We start from the raw sequence: 7,118 nt of genomic DNA on the forward strand, positions 1-7,118 counted from the left end.
TTCAGAAGTGTGGGGGTTAGGACTTCACTGAATCTTTTTGGGGAACATAACCCATACAGCAAGGACACTGCTGTCCTCAGGAGCAGGAGGGTAGTGCAGTGATTGGTCAAGGACACTCGGAGTCCCCTGTCCTGGGCTGGATGTATAACCCGACTCACACTCTCAGTGCAGCCCAATTGATTCTGGCAGCCCCTTCTAGGATGTCTGTGGAGTCAGTGAGATAATGAGTGTGAAGCCCTGGACTTGACTGACACGGCGAGTGCTGTACAGTGCCACATGAGTAAGCACTGTCACCACAGTCATTTTCATGGTATCCAGGGTGGGCTGGCTGTGAAGGTGCTAGCAGGAGGGTACAGTGATCGACTTCTGAGCCTGCTCACCTTGGTTACATGTACAGAGCATCCCCACCTAGGCATGAGGAGAAGGGATGTGCCAGACACTGAGACCAGGACTCCACAAATGTGGCCCCGACATTCATGCCTACCCTGCAAAGGGACCTTTGCATCTCCATGGTCCTAGTGCAGAGTGTGGGTGTGCAGCCCTTGGTGAACTGGCCGGCACTGTGACCACTGACTTGGTTCTCCTTCCTCTTCTCCTCTCCCCCATGAAGAGCTCAGAGGCCCGGTCCCCTCCCTCCCTTGGGCTTCCTCTAGCCTGGCATGAAGACCCCTCTGGACTGCTTTGGTGCTCAGCTTCCACAGCCCCACCTGTTAAATTGGTCCAAGGCACCTGCTGTGCGTCCCACCCCTCAGACTAGGTGCCAAGATACACGAACTGTGTGGGGAATCCTTCTCAGTTCTCACAGAGAAGGCTCTGTGAGTGGTTCTCAGGAAATACGTGGCTTTTCACTGCAGAGCATTGGGTATGTTTCCTTCTTCAAGCTGGCAGATTGACTCTGAGCTTAAGATCAACAGAACTAAAACCTACTCAATGTTTCTTCATTTAAAAAAGTCCTAAGGCTGGGTGCAAAATCCATTTATTACATAGGTATTTGCAAGACTGGATTACCTTTCCAGTTCAAATTCAGCTGATTTGGGAAGATGGCATCATCCCATACTGTGATGGCTGCAAAGGGCTGAGAATCAATGAGGAGGCCCTATCTCTGCTCCTAGATGTTGTGAAAAGTCCCTGACCGTCCAGCTCCTCATTCTCAGAGACTGTTCTGGTCATCGTCAGCCCTTTCCGGGCTCTGGCTCTTTCTGCCTTCGTGCTGTCCTGTTTGGGCACTCACTCCTCCATCTTTCAGCCTAATTCTCTGCCACTCTTCACATGACAGATCAGAGTTGCTCCCAACTCCAGGGAAGAAGCAGTGAGGACCTTCCCTGCCAACCTCCCTTTCTGTGTACCTTCATGCTGGTTTGTGGGGGAACCTTTTAACATCTGCCCTGCCTGCTGGCAGGAGTGGGGAGGGGCAAGGCTGGGCTCCCTCCCCCACCTTATCCCAATGCTTGGCACAGCACTGGGAACCCAGGGCTGCTCTCTAGTTGTGTGTGCTCAGGAGACAGAGAAATGGCTGCCTCTTTCAAGGGAAGGGCTGACCTTGTGCCTCCATGGGCCCAGGGCTGCTGGGCCAGGCCACAGGTTTGAGTCTGTAAGACAACAGTAATAACAGCAGACACCTGTGTGGCCCTACAACTGTTGGTAACTGGCTTTATTTACATCTGCTTACTTTCATATTCTCCCTATAACCTATAAGATAGAGAGTATCATTCATTCCATTTTAGAACTTTTCATATTAAAATAATTTCAGACTGGAAAAAATGTTTCAAAAATAGTCCAGAAAGACCCTGTGTATCTTTCTATCCAGCTTCTTCTGATGTGAATGTCTTACACACCCCTAGATTGATCACCAAAACCACGATATCAGCTGGCTACAAACCAGGCAACTAATCCACTGGTCTTGCTTGGGTTTTGCAAGTTTTCCCTCTCAGTAAGGAGGCCACAGAAAAGAGTGCCCTCCTCAGTTGGGACTGAGGCCATTGTCTATACGAGTGAAGTTCAGCACTGAAGAGTCACACAACTAGATTAAAATTCAGTCACAGGCTGAAACTTGTTGGGGTGGGGTGAGTGATATATGATATATTTAATCATCATCTGTCTAGGGAGATAACTAGCGGATAGTCAACCCTGTAGCCAGCCTGGAAAGAGAGAAGAGGTCAGAGGAGGTGGACCAGAGGCAGCCAGGGCAGAGGGCAGAGATGATGGCTCCTGCAGCCACCAAGAAGGGGCCCAGGCCTGAGTGACATTGGTTCCCGGAGTGCATTTGACCCCTGGCCGATAGGGCTCAGGATGGGGCCTGGCCAGAGTAAACACAATTTGGCATGCGCTCCACTCTGGGGAATCCTCAGCCTGAGGCTAAGGTGGGTGATAGTGGGGGTGCAACTGGGGCCTTGCAGGGGCTGGGCTTGTCCTGGGCACGGCACAGAGGGACAGCCTGGTCCTCTGGTGGGTGCTAGCACCTGAATGGACCAAGGCCTCCACATCCCTTCTCTACTTGGCTTTGTTCACACAGGGAGAGGGCAAGGCTGGAGTGGAGCCCTGGGCCTTCGCAGCATCCCTTTCCCCAAGCCCAAGCTGGTCATGAAGGGTGATGGGAAGAGGGAGTGACATCCAGATGGCTGAATTAGGATAATGGGCATTTTTAGTGCAGTTTTCCCACTGCCCCCCCATCCCGCCACCTCCCCCATCTTCAGGGATCCCCATCCTGGCACCCGAACTCTCCCTCTGTCCAGCCAACACACTCTTCCTGCCCCCTCTTATCTTTCTTGCTTTTCCTGTCTGAGACTTAACCAGGGACAGTGCCTGCCGGTCCAGCCCTGCTTATTGTCCTTGAGGCTCAGTGGGGACCTGGTGTGGCCCAGCCTGTCCTCCCTCCATCTTTGGCCCCTCTGGGTGGGGCTGGCAGCCCAGAGCTGGCCAGGTGGGTCTTTCTGCACCCTGGGGCCCTGAGACATCTTCCTCATGCTTCACCCTCCCAAGTCCATCTGCCTCCCTTCAGCCATGGGCAGCAGCCTGCTGCATGCCAGGCCAGGGGCAGGATGGAGAAGAGCTCCTTCAGGGCACACAGCTCCTCCTGGTCATGGGAAACCCAGTAATGTCACTCCCATTTCATGGATGAGAACAGATCTTTCTCCTGCTTCCCTTCCTCTTTCGGTTGCTGGGACCAACGCAGTCTGAACCGTGCCCGTGCCCAAGATCCCTGGGCTTACAATTTCCTCATTCCTTTCCTGGCTTGGCCTCTGCTCTAAATCATGCTGTGAGGGGCTCCGGCTTAAACTTTTCTATTGATGTTTTCCCATGGTTTTGCCTGCTGGTCACCTTCCTGCCACCCGTTTGGGAGGGGATATAACCCACATGAAGAGGAAAAGCTTCTGTTTGACTTGGGAGCCAAACCAGTGCACGATTGCCAACTTGGCCATCATAGCCTCCTAGTTTCCACCTTCTCTGGCATCTTGAACCCCAAATTACATTTATTTGTTGAGACCCAAGACCTGCCACTGCTATGGCCAATTGGGAACTCCCAGACATCGAGTCTGTCCACTGCATGGAACACTTCGGCTTCACCTACCCCAGCCACTCTGAGCCAGGCCCAGGGAGAGAGAGGCAGTGCTCAGAGACCCCATCCACCCATCCACTTTCAGGTATGTGTTAAGCAGTGATTCTTCAATTGCTCGTATCATCCAGATCTAGCAATAAGTTCAATGTGATGCTTGGGTCCAGCCTTTCCTTTTCATTTTGCAAACTTTTTGCTTTGACTGTGGTCAACATGCATTGAGAGGGATCACTTCTGTGTCTGGTCTTCAGTTCCAGTCATTAGAAGTTTTTCCATCTCTGGTCCAGGCTCTTCTTGAATTTTTATTAGTTTCATTCCCTTTGATGAAGCAGATCCTTTAACAGCTTCTATTCCTTTGTTCTTGTTCTCTAAAATTGGAGCTGTCGTGGTATGGGACTTACCTGACTGGTGAGAAAGAAGCAGCACTGATTTTCTACCTTTATAGTCTAATTACTTTGAATTTCTATTCTGGGTCAGTCACTTCACATGGCCCCTTCTTGGCAACATGAGCAGAGGATTCCTATGCTGAGAGGTCACCGTGAACAGAACATGAACCTAAACCAAGCAGAGAGAAAATGGTGTAATCTAGAGACACAGTAAACATGGTTGCTGATGCTGCTGCTGACCACGGACTAATATGTGGTCCATAATTGATAGGAACTATGTTATACAGCAATTCCTCCATTCTACTTACTCTGTGATTAAATAAGATACACCTCTTGCCGGGGATTTAGCTCAGTGGTTCCACTGCCTACCTTGCAAGCAGAAGGTCCTGAGTTTGATCCCCAGTACCAAAAAAAAAAAAAAAAAAATTTACACCTCTAAAAGCACTTGGAGCAATGCTGGCCATAGTAATTCCTTAGTGAATTCTACTTCCTATAAAGTTGGACCACACAAAATTTGCCATTTTTATAGATCAGAAGTAGTCAGATATTGTTAATTTCATGTTTCCATACAATATTTTCCCCTAAACATTGACCTATCTTATTCTATGAATGCATTTAAGAAGGAACTTGGGCCGGGTATTTAGCTCAGTGGTTCTGCTGCCTGCCTCGAAAGCACAAGGACTTGCGTTTGATTCCTGGTACCAAAAATAAATAAATAAATAAATAAATAAATAGGAACTTTACATTCCTGCCATATACAGGAAACCAGTGGCACTTGTCATAGGAGAGGGTAGCATAATTAAACACAGCCACAGCAAGGTGATACTATAAACTCTCCTTCAACATCTTTGCCTTCTCAAGACACCATCCTGAAGCTGCTGTCTCATTGTTTCAGATGGAGATTAGCAAGAACCAGAAAGGGTTGAGAGTTAAAAATTGTGGCCGGTTAATACGCCATCAGGTGGCCAATGTCATCCCTAGAGTTCCTCGGGCTCCTGGAATCTGACTTGTGGGAGATGCTCTAGAAGGTCGCGCTGAAATGTGGCCCATATTAGGAGGCTGAAATAAGGCCACCAGGATCCCCGGCTGCTCTCCTCAGAGCCTCGGCAGAGGATTTTGCCCCTGCAGGCCAAGGGCTGGAGGGAAAGGTAGGGGCCATTTAGTCCAAGGTTTTCCAGGTGGGGAAATCAAGACCATGAGGAAAGTAGACATGCCTGGGGTCGCTCACCACACAGGGCAGAGCCTCCCAGAACCCAGGACCCTTGGCAGTTCCTTCTGCACCACCTTGAAGCTCCCTGAAAGATCCCTTACTTTTGCTGGACTACCTGCTCCCCAGGTAGCAGCTGGGGAGGTAGCAGGCCTTCCTAAGGGGATGACCTATCCTGCCTGTGATTGCCCTTGGTGAGCCTTTCTTCTTCCCCATAGAGAACATCTGAGCCTTACTCATCCCTGTGCCTGATGATAGAAGAAAATGCTGAGCAAATAATCAAACATTGAATGGGTGGCTGCCTGTGATGGTTTTGATCCACAATGTCCCGGAAGTCTCCTGTGTTTGGAAGGTGGTTGGATGGGGTGGCACTATACTCCAGTGGATTCACCCTGTTCTGCCTGACTCCAACTCCATGATCTTCCCATCTCATGCTTCTCCAGTGTTGTTGAAGGGTAGACAGGGACAAGAGGAGACTGGATACAGAGAAGGAACCAAGGCCCTGAGAGGGGAGATGTTCTCCTAAGAGAGCAGAGGCCTGAAGCCCAGCCTTGGACCCTTGACTCTGAGCTCTTACCCCACAGCTCCACCCAGGCCAGCTTCCCTCTCATACCCACACTGCTCCTACAACAGTGGCAAGATGGGGCCTCCTGAGGATGTGACTCAACTCCCACCATACAGTTCCTCCTGCCCTGCCTATGCTGGGGTCCCCTTACTGGTTCTCCTGCCCTACCCAGGCTCCTGCCTTTTCTTCTGTCTTTTTGTTTTTGGTACCGAGGATCGAACTAGGGTCCTTGCGCTTGAGAGGCAGGCAGCAGAACCACTGAGTTAAACCCCCCGCCCCACCTGCCTTCTCTTCTTCTGGCAGCCACCACTGTGAAATCAGACCCAGTCCCTCCCAAAGAAGCCTCACACTGGTTTGCCACTCCCCTTACAGCAAACTTCTGAGGAATCCTGGCCACAGCCTGGTGGCCCTATGTGATCTGGCTACAAGTCCCTTCAAACTTCCTCCTCCTTACCCCCATCTCATGCTTCATCTCAAAAGCCTTAGCCTTTCTGCTGCTCTTGAAAGATACAAAATATGCTCTACCCATCCTCAGGACTTTGTGTTTGCTGTCCCCTTGTCTTGCAACACCCTGCCTGCAGACATCTGCATAGCATTAGATTCTGAACACATTTCTTTAGTCATTGATTGCCTGTCTCCACTGCAATCTGAGCTCCAGGGGGCAAGGCCCAGCCCCCACCACGAAGTACCTGCCACGTGGTCAGCTCGATCCATAGTGTCCATCTGCTGCCTCATCTGGCACAGAGCTGAGTCCCAGAACCAGCTGTGCCCTCCTTAGCTCACCTGAGGTTCCCAAAACAGAAGAAGTGATAGGCGTGTCTCCTCGGGTGCCCAGGACTGGCCCTGGAGTGGCCCACATTGTTCCGGGAAATTAGCAGCGGCCGCTGCATCCAGGGAAAGCACTTCACCCCACAGGCTCCAGCACTGGAGGGAGAAAAGAAAAAAGACATGCATGATCCCCAGGAGGGCCAATTCTGGGGCCTTTTCCCTGCCTGCAATACACACTTCATTTAATTTTTATAGTGGAAGGAGATGTGGGGTCTTTTGAGCATCGATATCCTTGTGGGCAAGTCTAAGTGTCAGACAATGCGCGGAGGAGCGGCACACGAGCACATTGGCCCCGCTGTCAGTCTTGCCCAGATTAACAACTTCATCTGAGCCTTTGTTGATATTGACACTCAGTTGCTAGGTAACATGTTTACTGCCCAGTGAATAGGGCTTGAAGGCCAGAGGGGGCACAGTCAACAGATTGGCAAATAGGGTGAACGTGCCATGACTTGATGTGCCCGTGGTGGTGCCCGGGAATGGAGTGGGGAAGCTGAACTTTCTGGGGAACTCTCCAGGGTCAGCATGGCCTTGTGCTCAGGTGGTGCAGGTCAAGGGAGCCAGGTCAGTCCTCATGCTGAC

At 50.9% G+C, this 7,118-nt stretch overlaps 1 long non-coding RNA gene across 1 annotated transcript; it reads right to left on the minus strand.

Moving 5' to 3' along the window:
• Positions 1-634: 634 nt before the first annotated feature.
• Positions 635-6,843, minus strand: LOC110344292 (uncharacterized). The gene is made up of 3 exons (XR_002386774.2): positions 6,717-6,843; positions 6,495-6,635; positions 635-4,108 (listed from the first exon to the last, which is right to left on the minus strand). It is a non-coding gene; the product is annotated as an uncharacterized LOC110344292 (long non-coding RNA).
• Between the last annotated feature and the right edge of the window lie 275 nt (positions 6,844-7,118).

The sequence above is a fragment of the Heterocephalus glaber genome, unplaced genomic scaffold, assembly GCF_053883595.1.
Source record: "Heterocephalus glaber isolate CG9 unplaced genomic scaffold, H.glaber_assembly_v1.0 deba00000347, whole genome shotgun sequence".
Taxonomy (NCBI): Eukaryota; Metazoa; Chordata; class Mammalia; order Rodentia; family Bathyergidae; genus Heterocephalus; species Heterocephalus glaber.